The sequence below is a fragment of the Petaurus breviceps genome, unplaced genomic scaffold, assembly GCF_028583685.1.
Source record: "Petaurus breviceps papuanus isolate PSGF00001 unplaced genomic scaffold, PetGlider_PUasm1.0 98, whole genome shotgun sequence".
Lineage (NCBI taxonomy): Eukaryota > Metazoa > Chordata > Mammalia > Diprotodontia > Petauridae > Petaurus > Petaurus breviceps.
Genome location: NW_027187460.1, coordinates 36,875,926 through 36,895,954, shown reverse-complemented (window position 1 = coordinate 36,895,954; position 20,029 = coordinate 36,875,926). Strand labels below are relative to the sequence as shown.

Sequence of the window (20,029 nt, the reverse complement as noted above, 5' to 3'; positions counted from 1 at the left end):
ACTTCTAAAATGCAACCCAACCAGCTTTCCTCCTATTCAGTACTGGGTCTAGTTCATTGCCATCTGCACTGGCTGGCCAAGGGATATGTATTGATATGGGGTGGAGTGAAGAGAAAAAAAGGGAAAAAATTTATAGAATAACTTTATTATATTTAAAAGGAATAGGAAGTTGTACATAATAGATTTGCAGTTTCATGCGTAATCATATTTTTTTGGTTATACTAAGTTATAGAAATGCCTGTTTTATTCCACAAATTAAAAAGAAAATGAACAAAAATTTAAGAAGAGAGAGAAATGTATTAATGAAGCAACCAAACTATTTCCAAGTCTACTGTCATAATCTGGAGAATAGACTTTCTTTGTATATTTGATTTTCTGTTTGCACATTGTTAGACTGAACCCTTAAGTCCAATAGTGAGATAAATTCCTTAAAGCATTTTTTTTCCTAGTCTCTTCATCCACTGAGTCTTTGAAGGAGTACTTAATTCCTGGCACAGTGTCTGGCATTTAGTAGGGACTTAACAAATACTTGTTGATTGATTGATTATTCCATAACAGACCACGAACAAAGGTCCAATTGATGGAGACATCCATTAGAATGCAAACTTCTTGAGAGCAGCCACTATTTTTACCTTTCTTTGTATTCTCAGAGTTTAGCGCAATACATGTTGACTTGACTTATTGGGACTTGGATTCAGCCTTATAGTAGAGTACCCTCAGATGCAGGATCAGCTCCTTAGTTTGGGATAGACCTTAATGCCTCTGTTAGTTATATGCAAGTATTCTTGCTATGATGGTTCCTTCTACAGAACAAAGAGGAGAGAGGGTAGGGATTTTGGCTGCTGAAGTAAATCCTTTGGCAAGCAGCAGGCCACACCAATTCACACCACTGGCTGTTGCTCTGTAGACAACCCCCATCATCATGCATATGCATGAGGAATCAGGAGCTAAAATTGCTTTGGGGGCCTTTGTGTGATTAACATTTCAGCAGTTTACAGAGTCTTTGCTCTATCATTTCCCAGTTTTAAAAATTAATGTGCCTGTTTCTTTATTATGAAAATCAAAGAAGGAAAAGTACTGCTGAAGCTGATGGAAGTTTAGTAGGAGACAAAAAATACCTTCTGATGGAAGCAGATGTTGAAGACTCTTTTTTTCCTCAAGTGCCACTTTAACACCCACGGACTTTTCTTTTGGAATCACCTGGTGACCCCATTATTTTTCAGAGCTCTAGCCTCCCTCCAGTCCCTTCCAACTCCTCCTCCCCTCAACTACCATCGTTTATAGTCACCAATATGAACCAGGACTTGGCTCAATGGCTCCCCCTACTGGATTCTTTCTGTCACTCTCCTATTAATATTGGGGCTCCCACCAGCTCAGCTTTCCCAATTGGAGAGTCCATTATAATTTCACAGCATCGTAGGTTTTAGAGTTAAAAGCCACCACAAAGATCATCTAGATGAAGAAAATGAGGCCCAGATAAATTAAGTAAGTTGTCAAAGCTCCAACAGGTAGTTAGTGGCAAACCTGACTCTGAATGGTATTCCTATTCCATGAGTCTGGCATGCTTCTATTTTCTCTGCTCCTACAAATTAGTATACAGATTGGGGAAAAAAAGTACTTGAGAGTTAACACTGGTCCTAAGAGAAAACATATGAACTAGACCTTAATCTCTCTTTGTTTCCCCTTCCTTGTCTGAATAATCTTTCTTTTCTAGAGATTTTCCTCAGAGTTAGCACCGCACAAAACTTTCAGTTCCTTTTCATTCCTTAGGCTCACTAATATTCCTTACTTTCCAGGAAAAAATAATGCCTTCCTTTCACCTTTCACCCTTTGGTAGTACAAGTTGCATTACATGCAGATAATAAGGTCATAGACTTATAGTTGAAAAGAGCCTTATGGGTCATCTAGTGCAAAGCCTTTATTTTGCATATAAGGAAACCAAAGAACAGAGGGCTCAAGTGATTTGTCTGAAGTCACACAGAGAGTAAGTTCCACTGGTGGGATTTGAGACTCAGGTCTTCAGAAACCAAATTTGTACTTAAGAATTATGCAGAAATAATTCATTTCTCAGAGGTACTTCCAGATTGGCAATCCCAATGTTAGACACCACTCTAAGAAAGGTAATTCTGGGCTGCTACATGGTGCAGTGAATAAAGCACCGGCCCTGGAGTCAGGAGGACCTCAGTTCAAATCCAGTCTCAGACACTTAACACTTACTAGCTCTGTGACCTTGGGCAAGTCACAACCCTGACTACCCCTCCAAAAAGTAAAAACAAACAAAAAAAGAGGTAATTTCTCCATACCCCCTTTTTTTTTTCGGCAAAGGTTGTTAAAGGACTGAACTTTACTAGGAAGTTTTATATGTATTGTGTATATTTATATTTGCATATGTTGTCTCCCCTATTAGAACAGGGGCAGGGACTGTTTTATTTTGTCTTTCTGTCCCCAGTGCCTAGCACAGTGTCTGGCAAATAGAGAGTGCTTCATAAGTACTTGTTAAGTGACTGTTGATTGATAGGAACGAACACTGTCTCAGCACTGGGCCTGGAATCAGGAAGACCTGAGTTTAAATCCACTTACTAGCTGTGTGACCTTGGGTAAATCATTTGACCTTTGCCTGCCTCTGTTTTCTCAACTATAAAATGATAACAATAGCACCTACCCCCCCAGGTTGCTGTTAGGATCAAATAATAACTCAATAACTCACATCTGCGGCTACCACTATCATTGCTACTTCTGCTACTATTACTGCTCCCACCATCACCACCTCGCTGCCATCTCCTCCTCTTCCTCCTCTTCCTTCTCCTCCCCAAACCACTACGGCTGCTGCTGCTGCAAACAGGAAAGACATTATAATGTATGGACCTAAAAACAAAAGCTATATTGTTCATAAATAGCCTGATCATATAACATTGTTTTAAAATATATGTTGGGAAAACTCTTAGGCAGGAATTAAAATGATATAATTAGGTCTCTGTATGCTGATTTTACAAGAATTCATACTCAGGCATGAGATCACTGCACCAAAATGAGAAAGTGGAATTTCATTCAACTTTTAAGGAAAAAGTCACTTTTCAACTTTGAGTATTGTGTGAAAGTTCACAACATCCCTGAGAAATCAAGGCTGTCAAACAAGCATTGGACTTGGAGTCCAGAGGCTTGAATTTAACTTAATATCTATGTGACTTGGGCAAGCCACTTAAACTCCTTGAACTTTAGTTCTCTCATCTGTCCAATGGGAGTAAAAATATCTGCATTCTCTCCATCCCAAGGTTTCTGTAATCAAAACTGTGCCAAAGAAAGGTGAATTATCATTCTCTGCAGATTTTAAAGAAAAGTCTGTACACATCCATCCATTTTGAGTAATGCTGGTGCTATTAGGTACACAGGCTCCCTTCCTTTCCTTTCCTAACTAACTTCCAACACATACTTCTTTTGAGCATTATGATCCATTGGAGCTGATGGGGCTTCTCTTTTCCAGGATGAAAAACAAATTCTATCTTAGGTCTTGATCCATGTGACAGAAGGCCCTGAAGTTATGGGCTTGTACAAATGCCAGAAGTAGCATTGGCTCAGATGCTGTGTAAACTACTGCCATTCTTCTAAGGGAATTCATTCCATTTCCAGAGGCCTCCCTTGTGCCATTAGAAACACTGAGCCACAGATGCAAATTTAAGATTCAAGTGGAATCTCTTGTTTCAGGAGCATGAGTGCCAACATAGGGAGGGACAAAATGTTCCCTGTAAAATCCCCTGTGTCTCTTTTTACACATCCTTTTCTCCACCTATTATGCCAACTCATCTCCATCTTATTCCCCCTCTCTTCCTCTTTGACATTATGCAGTATTCTCCTTACTTTTGTTTCTACTTAAAATGCTGGACATATCAAAAATTAAAGTCAGAAAGGGTCATAAAGTTCATCAAATCCAATGCCCTTTTTTGTTATTGTTCAATTGTGTCTGACTCTTTGGGACCCCAATTTGGAGTTTTCTTGGCAAAGATAATGGAGTGGTTTGCCATTTCCTTCTCTAGCTCATTTTACAGATGAGGAAACAGAGGCAAACAGGGTGAAGTGACTTGCCCAGGGTCACATAGCTAGTAAGTGTCCAAGGCTAGATTTGAACTCAGGAAAATGGGTCTTCCTGACTTCAGACCTGGCACTCTATTCACCTGTGCCATCTAGCTGCTCTGGTTGTATAAAGGAAGAAACTGGGGAGCTGAGATATTCAATAGCTTCTGTGGTCCTTCTCTGGCTTTTCTGTGTCACATTTTTTTACCCTTTAACCTCAGGACCTAATCTACTTCTCTGGCTTTTCCCCCTCTTTATTTTCTATTTGAAGTATTACCTACCTCCTCCATCCCCCTTCCCCCCACCCTTTCAAGGAACAAAATAATCTAAAGAGTGGAAAGGCATTCCCCAAGGTCTGTGATCTTCTCCTCTAGGGGGAAAGACCAATTTGAATTTTGTGTCCTCATACATGCTATTTGATGGTGCTGCAACACCAAATACAGCATAATATCTGTACATCATTAGACTCTCTTCCTCACCCTCCATACTTGATAAAACTGAGAAATTCTATCCTTGGTCTTTCATGCTGCTAACCCACATAGGTAATTGCTTTAATACATTGCCTATGTGCCCCATCTGTTCACTGTAACAGAAGTTTCTGTCCCCGGGTCCTCTCGTTCTGTGGACTCTAAAGCAAGCCTTTATTTATGATGGTTGTCTGAGACTCTCTCTTACCTTTTCTCAACATCTGAAGCTAATTTAGCTGATACCTTTGATCTTGGAATAGCGGCTTGTTGCCATAATGCAAACAGCAGCTTCTCTCAGATACTATGTGTGATAAGTTCATCTGAAGAAATGTAATTTCTAGTCATTTTCTTTTCTCTCCTCTCCACTCCGATCTGACCCAGTTGTTAGTCACTTGCATCAAATGAGATAACATATGTAAAGCAACTTGCTATCCCTAAAATACTATATAAATGCTAGCTATTGTTATTACTTTTATTAATCATTGTTGTAATTATTATTGTTCTCTCTTTTACCATCTTATGTTCACATACATTTCTGTTTGAATGCCCTAGAATCAGACCAAAACTTTCTCATAAAAAATAGAACTCATCATTTCCTCCCACCCCCAAAAAAGACTCCTTCTGACTTCCTTATTTCTGTAAATGCTGATATTTAAGCAGTTACCCAGACTTAAAATCTCATTGTTACCTTTGTTCTCTCCTTCATGAGTTCTGCTTCTGAAATATCTCTTATAGTTATGCTTTCCTTTCTCTTTCTGCTACCACCATTCTAGTAGAAGCCCTCATTACCTCCTGAAACACCCTCCTAACTGGTGTTCCATCTCCCACTTAAATCTATCTTTGACTCTGCTGCTAAATAATCTTGTTTACATATACATCTTATTAGGACACTGGTCTGTTGTGAGGATCACAGAAATCACAGAATCACAAAATTTTGGAACTAGAGGTAGTATCAGGGGCCATTTCAACCAACTCATACTTGAATTAGAGTTCCATTAACAATATAACCAACAAAGAGTCAATCACCCTTTGCTTAATGATCTCCAACGAGGGAGAGCTATTTCCATTTTGGATTGCTCTAATTGTTTGGAAGATTTTCTTTAAACCAGGCCTCAATTTATTTCTTTACAACTGCCATTCATTGCTTCTAGTTCTTTTTTCTCCCTCAGAAGCTAACTTTGGGTGTTTCCTTATAAGATCTATGGCATCAGGGTCATTTTATGGGGGCAGAAAGGGAACTAATGGATCAGGTCAAGAGGTTTGAACTGAATATAGAAATCAGGTAGCAAAGATCAGAAAAACAGAACTGCTACTGGGCAATGGAAGGTCATTAGTACCTTCTGATCACTGACCAAATTCATCTTTCTTGTAGAGTCTGAAATAGAAATTTAGAATGTAGAGCTGGAAGGAAATTTAGATATTATCTAATCCAACCCTTTCACTGTATAAGTAAGGATGTTCAAAGAAATTAAGTGAATTGTCCAGGGTCATGTAGATGATAGATACATGCCTTCTTATTTATCTCTTCTCTTCAGTTTAGCATTAGACGTAGATAACTACAGCATAGATTCTATACAACTTTATTTCAGTCATTCATTCATCAAACCTTTAAATGTCTATATTTGCACATTAGCCATCTCATTTCCTTTTTCATATGCCATGATCATAGTTTTTACTCACGTTATTCTCACCACATAGAATGCTCTTGTCATGACTTTTAACCCATCTGATTAATGTTAACCTGCGAAGAAATCACTGTATTAATTATCTTTTTAAAAATTTGAAAAAAAAACGTTTAAGGACAAACTCCCTGTAATTTTTAATAATTTACATGTAAATATTGAAAATATTACCTGGATCTTATGTTTTCTTTCAGGTTTTTTTTATGTTTACTTGGGAATAGAGCTACTAAGGGTATCAGGTGCCACTGTGCCACCTGCTGGAATTTACTTGAATTGTAGGCATAACATGGAGATAACAGCAAGTTAATGCCTACCCAGCTTCTAACTAGAGGGTACACCTTGGAAAGTAATTCTGTTAAATGAAGGAAAATATCTCACCAACCTCAGGGCACTGGGTTACAAGCCTCACTTTCCAAAAGCTTTTGACTACCTCAATGCATCCTGACTCCCCCCCGCCCCAATTCATTGAATACCATTATAGATGACTGAATTAGTTGTGTTAGGGTTTAGAAAGTGAAGGGAAGCACAGCCTCTAGTTAATCAGTCAGTTAATAAGCATTTATTAAGTGCCCTCTATGTTCCAGGAACTGTGCTAAGTGCTGGAAATACAAAGAAAGCCAAAACAGTTCTTGCTCACAAGAAGATCACAGTCTAATTGGGAGACAACATGCAAATAATTATGTACAAACAAGCTACATACAAGATAAACTGAAAATAGTCCCCAAAGGGAAGGCACTGGCTAGAAGGGAGATAAGGAAAGACTTCTTGTAGGAGGTAAGATTTGAAGGAAACCAGGGAGAAGAGATGGAATCTTCTAGGGGAGATGAGACGAACTCACAAATAGTTATGTAACAAGGTGAATTAATCCTGTTTGGTCTCATATTGTTATGTACCTTATCTTCTCAGTGATAATAAGCTCCCTAAAGGAACAGGTGTTAGAGTTCTCCATTATCTTCCCATAGTACCAAGTATGTTGCTAGCATAAAGTTGTTGTTGCGGTTTGGATTTGTTTTGTCCTTATTTTTGGGGGGGAGCCAGCAGAGGGGCAGTGGAGGGGGGGGGAATCCATAACAGAGATTTTTTCAATGTAGGTAGCACCCAGTGGAAGCATTTCTTCTACCATGCTTACTGACTTGCATATAGCTTACAGACTTGTACATATACACATGTATATATGAATATTTGTATGTATATATTATACATGCATGTATTTACATATGTGTATGTATATATACATACACACTTGTATATAACTTAGTCTTATAGAATTCCCTGGGCCATGGAGAAGCTGAGATATTTATTTCTATGCAATTAATATGTGTGAAAAGGGCTTGATCCCAGGTCTTCATTTCTCAGACCTGCATTCTATTCACCAGATCAGACTGCCATTCAGAGCTGCCAGAAGAGAACTAATGATAGCAGCTGATAATTAGTTGACAAATAGACCAGAGGTCTGACCATGTCACTCCCTTTCTTTGGAGGCTACATATTAACACTACAGAAACTACAGACTCCTCTGTTTAGCTTTTAAAATCCTTCCCAGGCTTGCTGCTTCCTATCTTTGCAGCCTTACTTCATATTATTCTCCTCTAAATTACAGTCAAATTTTTTTGTCCATTTGCTGCTCATTATATATGGTATTCCATCTCTGTGCCTTTGCTGAGTCTGTACCTCAGGGCTAGAATGTACTCCTTCCTTGTCTCTTTCTTGTAGGATTCCAAGCCTCCTCAACTCTCAGATCAAGAGCCAACCTCTATAGGAAACCTATTCTGATCCTTCTTTGCTGCTAGTAATCTTTCCCTAGAAATTGCTTTATATTTGTGGTAGGTGTTTTTTGTATTTGTCTGTGTTCTCTAAATATCCCCTAAAATCCTTGAATGCAAGGACATTACTTTGCCTTTGTACTCTCTGTACCTAGCAGAGTGCTTGGAATGTAATACAGATAAGGACTGGACTTGGGATTTTTTTTCAATTAATTTGATTTTTATTTTAGAACTTTCCTTTAACATGGCTAAGATGACAATTGAAGCATTATATATACATTATTAAAAACAAAATCACCACAATTTTGTGCAATTCTACATTTTGCCATTTGTAATGCTCATGTGGAATGAAACCAAGATTGCCTGATTGTATTTTTTTGTAAAAAAAAATGGCAACTAGCAGAAAACAATTATTCTAGAGGTATAACAGCAAAGCATTAAAAATATTACACCAGAAGAAAAGTAAGAGGAATATATTACTTTCTAAAATATCTAGAATACAGGTATATGGAATACTCAGGTGAAGAAACCCATTCTACCAAAACCAGTTGATGCCTCCTCTGAAGCTAAGTCTTGGAAAGCTATCTAGAGAGAGTCCTGGGACTTGTTCACAGCCCCACAATCAATATGTGCCAGAGCTAGGACTTGAACCCTGGTCTTTCTGGTTGTGAGGTCTATTCTATCCACTATACTTCTTATACATAAAAAATGCTTATTGAATAAAAGAATAGACAATTATAAAAATAAGAGCTAGCATTTATGTAGTGCTATTATATTTTACAAAGGACTTTTCATGCACTATCTTATTGGATTTTCAAAAGAACTCTGGGAGGAATCCCAAATGACCTTAAAGAATACTAACTTTTAAAGCAAGTAGATCTTTTAAGCTCTAATTAACCACAGAGTGTCTTTTAACTGGGCAACAAACAAGATGAATTTTTCCCTTTATGAGAAGAATCATAAAAGAAAAATGCTCTGGCCAGAAGGTGATGAAACCAAAGCAAATCAACTCTTGGATAAACTTGGCAATCACTCAAGTGAGCAGACCATTAGGCGCAAAAGCCAGATTTCTGGAAAATATAAACTGCAGACTGATATCCGTCAGAGGAGAGAAAGTAATTTGCAAAGGCTAAGTATTACAGCAAACCTGACAACTTGGGCGAACTGAAATTCATTAGATCCCCTTCCAACAATACGATAGACTACCCTTCCATGCAAGGTAGTGATTTATTGTACCCAAGGACCTCCTATTAGTGAAGGTGTGAGTTATGAGCTCAAATCCCCAAGTTTCCTAATGAAAATGTACCTTCAAATGCTTTGTAAATTTTTTTCTGCCCTCGTTTCCTGACTTGGAGGCAGAGGTATGTCTTCAGAGTGGGTGTCAAGGAAATATTTACTGTATGAGAGCTTGATACCTTGACTTTCTTAAAATAAAAAGAAATAAAAATGCTTTGAACACTTGTAAACCTGCCCATTGATTCAGAGGACCTAGGAAAGTGACTTGACTTAGAATATGTTAATTAAATCCTTTCTCCTATTTGATAGGTTGAGAGCACTTTCCCTTCATTTTTATAGTAGCTTTGGGCATGTGTTTCAGGTTTCTTAAAGCGAGTTAAATAAGCAAAATCTTAAGATGAAAAATATATTTTTCCTATATAAGACAGGAGTACTCAAAACATTCTTAGCTTTTTTTTTCAAAAGAAAGTGTTAATTGTAATTCACTCTAAGGGCAACAATCTTAATTTATAACCTTTAAAGAAGCGATCTTTATTATTCAGCCGGGTATTCTAAGTGTGCATCGTATCTGCTATTTTATGCATGCATTTTTTCCAGTTGTAGGCATTGCCATCATTCAGACTTAACAAACTCCATTCTCAGCTATAACTCAGAGGGTGACGTATATCTGCTGTCCAGCTGTAAATCTGTGATTGTTACTGTGCTTTTATGAATCTGGTTCATGTAGAACCCATTATCCCTGCAACTTTAATTAAGGAGTTAGGAATTTCCCATTTGGATTCCTAGCATTCTGTGCAGTTTATTGCAGATTTCCCCATGAGGCTCTAATTGAGATATCTATATTACAGATCCTTGGAAGAAGAAAATCTATAAACTCTAAATCAGGGATGGGCTAATGGATTTTGCCCAGTGTTAGAACCCACTTCAAATTTCCAAACTTAACCTTTGGGCTAGAGAGATCATTAATACTTAACATTTTTTGTGCCCATGCTGCCAGTTTATCCCATATATTGATGCCATATAGCATATAAAAAAGGCACAGTTCCCTTCTGGCTAGTTGTTGGATCTCCAGGAACCCTAATCAAGGCTCATGATTTGGTTCTGGGATTAATAAAGGAAGAATTCTGCATAATTCAATCATAACAAGGTACATTCAGAGATGAAGCATAGGGAAAACAAATCATCATTTCTTATATAAAGGTATGTGTGTATATGTGTGCATGTGCTTGTGGTTATGTAATAAAACTTCCAAAATATAGTCCCCTAAAACACGTGATGAGAAAGGTTCAAGTTCTGTTCCCATTGTTTAGTCATTATGACCAAGTAATTTAATCTCTTTCAACCTCTATTTCCTTATCTGCAAAATGGGGATAATAATGCCCATTGCATTTATTTAACTCGTGAGATTGTTGTAAGGATCAAATTACACAGAAAAGGTATGAATGTGCATTAAGAAATTTTAATGTTCTCTATAAAGCTTGTTATATTATTATTTTAAATAATTCACTGAGCAAATTAAGAGTGAAAATAAGTCACAAGGGGAACATTTGCTTAATAGAAAAAACTTTTCAAGTATCTCAGAATGTCAGGGTTGGAAAGGAGCTCAGAGGTCATCTAGTCCAACCTATATTTGGAAGAAATCCCATCTGCAAGATACCCTGTGAGCAGCCATCCAGATTTCGCTCAAAGCCCTCTACTGATGGGGAAGTTATCCCTTTGAGATGCAGCCTGCTGCCTTTAGAATAGCTTTAATTATAAAGAAGTTTTTGCTTCAAGTCTAAATGAATTTAATGAATTCTTATTGACTGACAGACATCAATATATTATTTCTGGTTCTATGTGGCCCAGAATAACAATTCTAATTCCTATTCCACTCAGAATATTTAGACAGTGACCTTGTATTCTCTTAGTTTTCTCCAGGCTAACCACCCACAGTTCCTACCACCAATCTTGGTATGGCATGAACTTGAGGATCTTTGCTATCCTGGTTGTTTTTTTTTTCTGTACAAATTCCAGCTACTAAAGGGCCTTGATCTCACAAACCAGTTTGGCAGTTTGTAAGATGGGCAGCCTCAAAAATAGGATTTATAGCTTTTGTTTGAGTCATGAACCCCTTTATACTCTCTAGTGAAGTGTATGGATCCCTTCTCAGAATAAAGTTTTAAATGCATAAAACACATAGAATTACAAAGGAAAACAATTGTGGTGAAATATAGTTACTGAAGTATTAAAAGTTCCAAGTTCACAGACTCTTTGAAATCTATCCACATACACCTTGAGGTCCAGGGACCTTAAGAACCATGCTCTAAACTGATAACTATTATGATGTAGTTGAGTAATCAAACATTAAGTAGAGAGGCACAAAAAATCTCCAACTGATGGAGCCTCTGATGGAGTCACTGTCCTTGTAGAGAAAAATTTAAGGTTATAAAATAGAACACAGTATAGATTCAAGTTAACTGGGTCTATTGTATCTTGTAAACTGGGATGATAAAACCTATTCTGGAATTGCCTATTTCAACCAAGGTTCTAATAACAGACCTTCTTTGGGTAGAAAAAGATACTCAGGATTTTGTTCCCCATTATAATGGCAAGGTATGAGAAGGCTTATCCTTTTAAAAGATCTGTAGTAAATCCAGCCTCAGACACTTAGCACTTACTAGCTGAGTAACTTTGGGCAAGTCACTTAACCCTAATTGCCCTGCCTTTCCCCCTCCAAAAAGCAAAAAAAAAGTGAAAAAGAGCTGTGGCAAAACACTTCTAGAATTTAAAGCTAAAAGAGATATGGCATAGCCACTCTTCTAATGGGGAAGCCATGGTTTCTAGGTAAGAACTATACCTAAAGACAGATGCCAGAAACAGAAATTCCATAATCTAATGGCCAGACACCAGTGTAACACTCTCAGGAGTTAGACAAGGGAGACATGCAACTAGATATTTTATTTTATCTTTTTTTTTTGGAGGGGGAATGCAGGGCAATTGGGGTAAGTGACTTGTCCAAGATCACATGGCTAGTAAGTGTTAAGTGTCTGAGTCCAGATTTGAACTCAGGTCCTCCTTACTCCAGGGATGGTGCTCTATTCACTGTGCCACCTAGCTGCCCCATCAACTAGATATTTTAGATCAGCAGTGGTAGGCCTGGTGGGAACAGCATTATGGCATCATCAGAAGTTATTTATGGCTTTGATGCATTAGGGACATAAGTTGATCTATATACACCTTTCTTAAGTGCATACCCCTCTGTGGATATGTGTCTTGGTCAAACATTCCTACTATGTGTGTGCCCTTCCAGGGTTACACTGGAAATTCTTGTTCCCTACAAGTTGATGAGTTTTCCTTACATTTGTCCACTCTTTCCATAGATAGTGTATATTTGTAAGAGGTTGGGTTCTAGGTTTACGAGGGAAATTGTTACTTTTCTTACTATGCTTATTTGTATAGATGCTGTCTCCTCTGGAAGAATGTAGGACTGTTAGAGTAGGGACTCTCTCATTTGGTGCTTAACATATCTATATATCTATATATATATATATATATATACTTATAGATTATTTGAGTGATTGTTATGCTATTTCATTGAAAGCATTTCCTTTGAGCTAATAATGCCCAATGGCTGAATCATAGACGTAAACATCATCGGTTTGTTGTTGTTCAGTCATTTTAGTCATGCCCAACTCTTCATGACCCCATCTGAGATTTTCTTGGCAGTGATATTGGAATGATTTGCTATTGTTTCTCCAGTTCATTTTACAGATGAAGAAACTGAGGCAAACAGTGTGAAATAACTTGTCCAGGGTCACACAGTGTCTAAGGCCAGATCTGAATTCATGAAGAGTCTTCCTGACCCCAGACCTGGTGCTCTCTCCACTGCACCACCTATGGACCCATGGCATATCTATAGCGACTTGTAAATACAGAAGCTAGAAACAGAAAGCTCCTCTATGGGGACTTATGAACTATGAGATGGAAGACCCATTGAATCCTTGAACCCAAGATTGCTTTTTCTGTAGGATCCACATGGTGAATAGTGGAAGGGGAGAGGGGTGAACCAAGGAGCTATACGTGCTTATTCATCAAATCAGATTTTATGTACCCTAAAGGGCTTATAGTACTGTTAGAGAAATAAGATTTTTCACATGTAAATATAATAGAGATCAGTAAGTATATATACAGGTGTTAAGATGGATGATGTAGCTGACACGAGCTATTATAGATTAGAGACAAGTACAATCAAAGTGGGCAGAAGTCATCAAGAGAGTCTTTGTGAAGGATTTAGGATTGGATGTGAGCCTTTAGGGATGGGAAGAATTTGGCTAAGTGAAGAGAAAGGGGATGGGGGAGACACACACAGAAATAGAGACAGAGACAGAGAAACAGAGACAGACAAAGAGAGACAGAAAGAAACAGAGATAGATGCAAAGAGACAGAATCAAAGAGATAGAGAGAGAAATATAAGGAATACTATTGTGAAGGGAATAGAGGCAAAAATTACTGTGATATGTATGGGAGACAGAAAAATATCCCTGATTATTTTTGGCTCTGAAGTTTTCTGTTGAGGAGATAAGGTTAGAAAGATAACAATATTATCGAAAGTTTTGAGTACTAGATTGTAGAATCATAGCATTTCACACTTCAAAGGGACCTTGGATGTTGTCTGTTTCAGCTCATAACTGAAAATTATAATGCAATGAGCATTTTTAACAGTCTACTAAGTAGCAGGTACTGGGGTAGGATTTTTAAAACCAAGCAGAGCTGTTGATGGAAAATGAAGTTACCTGGAAAGTTCTGAGCCCTCTATAAAGGAAGGCTTTAGGAGGATATATTACTCTACTCGCCAACCCTTTAATCAGAGAGGAGAGGCAACTGGGGGTGTGGAGATGTTGAAAGTTAAAGATGAGTCAATCTTCGAGATGATGAGATTTTAGGTCCTGAGCTTATCCTTGGAGAGGCATGATGCTAATAGAATCAAAACCAAGCAGAGGAGCTAAAGGAATATGGCTCTACTTCTGGCTCCCTAGGCTTTTCCTTCTAGCCAGTGGTGTTTTTTTTTTTTACCTTAGAGATGCCTCTGCCCATCCTTTCTCTGGTAAGTGTCTGGTCTGGACCACCATTTCAAGGAGTGACCAAGCTATACGTACTTTTTTCACTCTTAGATCCACTCCTGAGTTTCATAACTTTTCTGCCTTGCTCCCTCCCAGTTCTTTCCCTGTCCATATCCCATTTAGATACTGTCTTCTCTCTTTAGAATGTAAGCTTCTTGAGGGTAATGACTGTCTTTTTTTTTTGCTTCTTTTTGCATTCCCATTACTTAGCACAGTGCCTTCCACATAGTAAGGACTTCACAAATGTTCTCTCTGTCTCTCACACACACACATCTATATATCTCTCTATCCATCTATCTGTCTGTCTATCTATTTCAGGGTCACAGTTAGCAAATATGAGATGCTATCAAACCCACAGGCCTTCGTGCCTCTAAGTCTAGCACTTCATCCACCACATCACATTGCCTCTAAAATTTCCATAAAAATGCTTAAATGGTGATGTAAAGACTCACATAACTGAATTAGGAAGGAGGTTCAGCCCAGGTAAAAAGTTTAAGCCCTCTAAAAGGAGCACATTGTGCTTTCATGCTCAATTAATTTATTGATTTCTAAAGTATAAAAAAGATAGTCTAGAGCTCGCTTACTCATGCCAGGTCTTCATGGTTGACTCTCTATCCACTACACCATGTTCCTTCTCCTTGAATTTGTGATGTGAGAGCAATCTGACCATGATGCCTATTATTTATTGATGCCAGGGTTGATTCCAGCTGATATGGCTTAGATGGATATCCCCTTCCAATCTAAATACTCTGTGTGCTTCTGTCCCAAGCTGGACTCAATGGAAGAGAAAATGCAATAGATAGATGTGTTATGGGTATGTTAGTAAATATTTAACAACTAGATCTCTGAAAAAAAATGTATGCATGATAATTTTTTCAATTTAATCTTCATTATTAATATTTTATCTATCACTTAAGTCTAAACAACCAACAAAACAAAAAAATCAAGCCTGATTTGAAATGTTTGCCAGTTTCCAAGATGTAAATACTCACATTGAAAATTTAACAACCAACTCTTCAAGCCAGTACAAGCTGGCTTCAACACATTGCTGGATGCTTATCATTTATTTACCAAGATTTTATGAATAGGAAAACTCCACTGATAAAACATGTTTAATTTTTTTGTTTATTAAAATAAAGTACATATACACAAATCCAAACTGTATATATATATTACTCTTTTTTCTATCTTTTGCATATGAAAATGTTCATGTCTGTTAAGTTCAGAAAAACAAAAAAAATCTTTCAAAAATGTTTGAAGGAAGGGCAGCTAGGTGACACAGTAAATAGAGCACTGGCCCTGGAGTCAGGAGGACCTGAGTTCAAATCTTGCCTCAGACACTTAACACTTACTAGCCCTGTGACCTTGGGCAAGTCACTTAACCCCAATTGTCTCCCCCCCTCCAAAAAAAATGTTCAAAGAAAGGAGTTAGGGAGATGAATCAGGATGCAGTCATGCAAATTGCATTAATGAAATTTGTTTTAAAATTAAAAAAAAAATTACACAAGCATCCTTCAAGCCATCATAAGTTACCAGAGATGACATAGAGCAGTAGTGTCAAGCTCAGGGCCTGCAAAACTCTCAAGTGTGGTTCTGACCCAGATCAAAATGTAATTGGGAAATGTTTAACAAAATAAATAATCATACTATACAGTACAGATAATGTTAACTTGAGGTTTTCTAAATTAATCTGCCACTTCCAGGGATCCTTTTCATCCCACTGATGTAGAGATACCTACTCTGCATAGGCCTTAGTGAATAAGGATTTTAGGAAGACTAAATGGTTTCTATAGGGGAATACTGTATTTATTTCAGTGACATGGAGTCAGAAACATATGGGCTTGTTGCTTCTTTGTGTGGAGGTGATCCCAACTTGAAAAAGTATGATTGTCTCCTGATGTCCCATTCTTGCTACACTTTCAGATGCTCAGCTTAAGCTTTCATATTGTCCAAATAATATGCCAGGAGAAATGAACATGTTATGCCCACAGAGCAGAATTTCTCATGCCTCAGGTTCTTGTGCTGGTTGCTCCATGTTTCTGCTGAAGGTTTTTAGCTTCTGCATTCAAAAGGGGTTGAGGTGCAAAATTCATACAGGCAAGAGAAGCTAACTTAGCTCAGAGAGCCAGTGTGATATCCTGGATGGAGTGTTTGACATCTGAATTAGGAAGCCCTGTATTTGAATCCTGCTTCTGACATTTGCTGGCTCTGTAACCACCAAGTCACAGCTTTTCTTAGCCTGGGAATTATAATACATGTAGTATATATTTCACAAAGTTGGTTGAAATTTGAACAAGAGTATATTGTTAAGTGCTTTGTAAATGTTGAAAAGTTGTATAAATGTCAATTATTGTTAATCATATTTAGGGATACAATATTCTGTGTATTACTTTGATTCCCATCCACAAAATGTGCATGGTGACCTTACTTTGCTTCCTTGGGGATGTAAGAAGCTGACTGCTCATCTGATTTCATCTTTGAAATCTTAAGTGAATTCTAAGTGGAGTCAGAGGGTAAACTCACTTGCATAACAAGAAATGGGTTTGAGCATTGTTCTAACCAGAACTTTCAGTTAATCAACAGTGTGTCCATCAATATAAAAATGCATAAGAATCCACTTCTTCCAGATGTCTCCTGATGACACATCCACCTTTATTGACTGTTGATTGAATTTGATTGAAAATTAGGGTGATAAAAGGTCTCAGAGCCAGTCAGCATTGGAATAAATGGATAGTTCTAACTATATGTTCAGCATAGTTGGAGATATAGAAAATTGTGGGGAAATGCAGAGTAAACAGGCACTGTGAAAGGAAACTTTCCCAGGTTTAATTATTCATGCCCCTATAGCCCTTTCAGATGGCTTAATGACTTGGAGGGAGATGAAAAGAAGATAGTTTGAATGCTTTTCTCAATAAGCCCCACTAGGGACTGTTGGGGTGGGGGTGGGGGCAGAGAGAAGAATGGCCATTTTTTATTTGCTTGATAAAAACAGTAACAAAAAATCTCTTCTGGAACAAATAAATATAGACACAGATACCATTAAAAAAAGCCATGCTTATGATTTATCGATGTAAGCAACTCTTAGTGAGGAAGTTATTCTGTCTGTATAGGTTAACTCCATTTATAAGTTCAGAGAATTCCCTGACCACTGATGATTTAGGGGACTTATCAGGAGCCACTAAACCAAGCCAATAACTATTAGAATCAAACACTTGAATCCAAGTTCTGACTCTAAGGCTAGCTTTCTGCTCTCTCTCTCTCTCTGTCTCTGTTTCTCTCTGTTATACACACATTATATATTTAATATACACCCAAATATACATCCTGTACCTAGAGTTGGTTGGTTGCTGTCCTTTGTTCTTGAAGAGGACCAAAATGCCATCATTTGACTTTAGCATCTCTGTTATATTCACATTTTATATTTAATATACACTCAAATATACATCATTTACCTATAGTAGAGATAGACAAGATACAGTGTGGTATAGTAGAGACCTTACCTTGAAGTTAGGAAGATTTAAATTCAAATACTGTGTCAGACTGTAATATAACATAACATAAGATAACATGACATGACATGACATAGCATAGCATAACAACATAACATATATAATATATATTTATAAGAGATCCATAAGGATACTGTTTACTTTTTTTTTTTTTGCCTTTTGGAGGGCAATTGGGGTTAAGTAACAAGGTTACACGGCTAGTTTTTTTGTGTGGGTGTTAAGTGTCTAAGGCCGGAACCGAACTCAGGTTCTCCTGACTCTGGGGCCAGCACTTTACTCACTGCGCCACCTAGCCGCCCCAACTGTTTACTTTTTATATATGTAAAATGTATGTCTAAGATTCTTATCAATAATTGGGTAGCTCTTAAGAAAGACTGGGGTAAACCTGAGTGTGATTTGAATTTAAAAAGTAAAGTCGTTTAGGAACAGTTTTAAAGAGAAATTATTTTATACAAATGAGGTGCACGAGGAAGAATTGATGCAGAGGAATTAGATGGGGAAAGAGGGCTGGTAGTTCTAGTAACCTACTTTCAGTGGGAATGGGTTTAAGAGGGAACTATATATATATATGTATATATATATAAGTATAAAGTCTTCTAAATTCAGAAGAAATAAAATGGTAGGGGCCTATAGGAAGGGGGGGAGAGGACAAGGGAGGGATCTTTAGAGGGGAGGGTGAGGGCATAGATAAAATAGGGGTATAGAAGGGTGTTTAGATTTATGGGAAAGGGAGGATAGGGGAGGGATCCTTGGAGGGGGATAGGCAAGTCTTATGAAGGCAAGTTAGTGGGTAGAAGTAAAGTAGAGGAGGCAGGATGAATAGAAAACAAGAGATATATGCACATACATAAAAACAAAGATCAGGAGTCGAATAGGTTTGGGAAAGTATAAGTCTATATATGTATGTATATACGTATATGTGTATGTGTATATCTATAGCTATAGAGAAACATATCTAAACTATATTGTAGCCTTCTGGGGAAGGGGTTGGGGGGAGGGAAAAAAGGAACAAGGTAAAAAAGTGCACAGCAGAGAACAAAAGAAAACTCACAAGGAAGCAAAGAAAAGATAGATAATTCTTAACATAAGGAGTATTATTTATCATATAAGGTTTCTTGAAATAAAAATTTATTGTTACATATTTTGAATCCTCTCTTATGTTCTGCTATGCACACAACATGATTTTTTTTCTTTCTAATTTTATATTTAAGTTTATGATATGTTTTTGTTCTTTTCTCTATTCTATATTTGTGTTCTGGTGCATGAGTCTAAAATAAAACTTTGGAAAAAATAACATAATATACTATAATATGATCAATGTAATATAATAAATATAATGTAATATAATGCAATGCAATATAATACAGCACAACATATAATATAATGCAACACAATATAATACAACATAGCACAACATAATATAGTATGATATACTGCAGTATTATATTATATGTGGGTGATGGTTGCCAAGTATATTAACCTCTGGATGTACCAAGAAACGAAGACTGGAAGTTACAATGAGTTGCTGATCTCCCCTGGTGAAGGCAGTTCCTGTACTCAGAGATCCCTACATGGATGAAACCATAGTTTTAAAGCAGCAACAACTGGAAAAAATAAGGATAGATATTGTATATATCCAGGTATACTGAGAAAAATGAATCTACCCAAAAAATTATGAAACAGACTTGCTTGTGGCCTGTGAGGTTCTTTATCTTGCCTTAAGCCCCAGAAACAGATCAAGCCCAAACTAGTGGTGTATTCAAGTAAAGCTGCTTCTGATCTTGCTAGTTTTGCTTAACTTTATGTCTGCTTTTAGCCTGGAGGAGCAGGCCTCAGACTGCATTTAATTTCTCCACCCTCCCTTTGGCCTGGTCCCAGAAATTCACCTCCCCAAGCAAGGAATTGAATTTCACATTGGGTGTGTCTGGTGCAGCTACCAAAGGAATCCAGAGGCAGGAAAGTTCATTTACTTGAACTCCAAGTTATAACATGGCAGCAGTTGGCAGAAGAGTTTAATACGCCTGTCAGACACATGATGATTCAGTTGGGTTGTTTTTAAGGTCTTGAGTCATTTTCTAAGGCATTGTTACATTGGCAGTAGCATTTACCCCTTAGCTATAACATTTAAATGAAGAGAACTGTGGTTTGTAATATTGTGGATAAAGAATAGGTGTTTAGTGATTACTGGCTGATTGATTGTGG

At 37.5% G+C, this 20,029-nt stretch overlaps 1 protein-coding gene across 1 annotated transcript in view; it reads right to left on the bottom strand.

Moving 5' to 3' along the window:
• SAMD12 (sterile alpha motif domain containing 12) overlaps positions 1-20,029 on the bottom strand; it is a 604,883-nt gene that overhangs the window by 572,440 nt on the left and 12,414 nt on the right. The gene's annotated exons all lie outside the window — the stretch shown is intronic.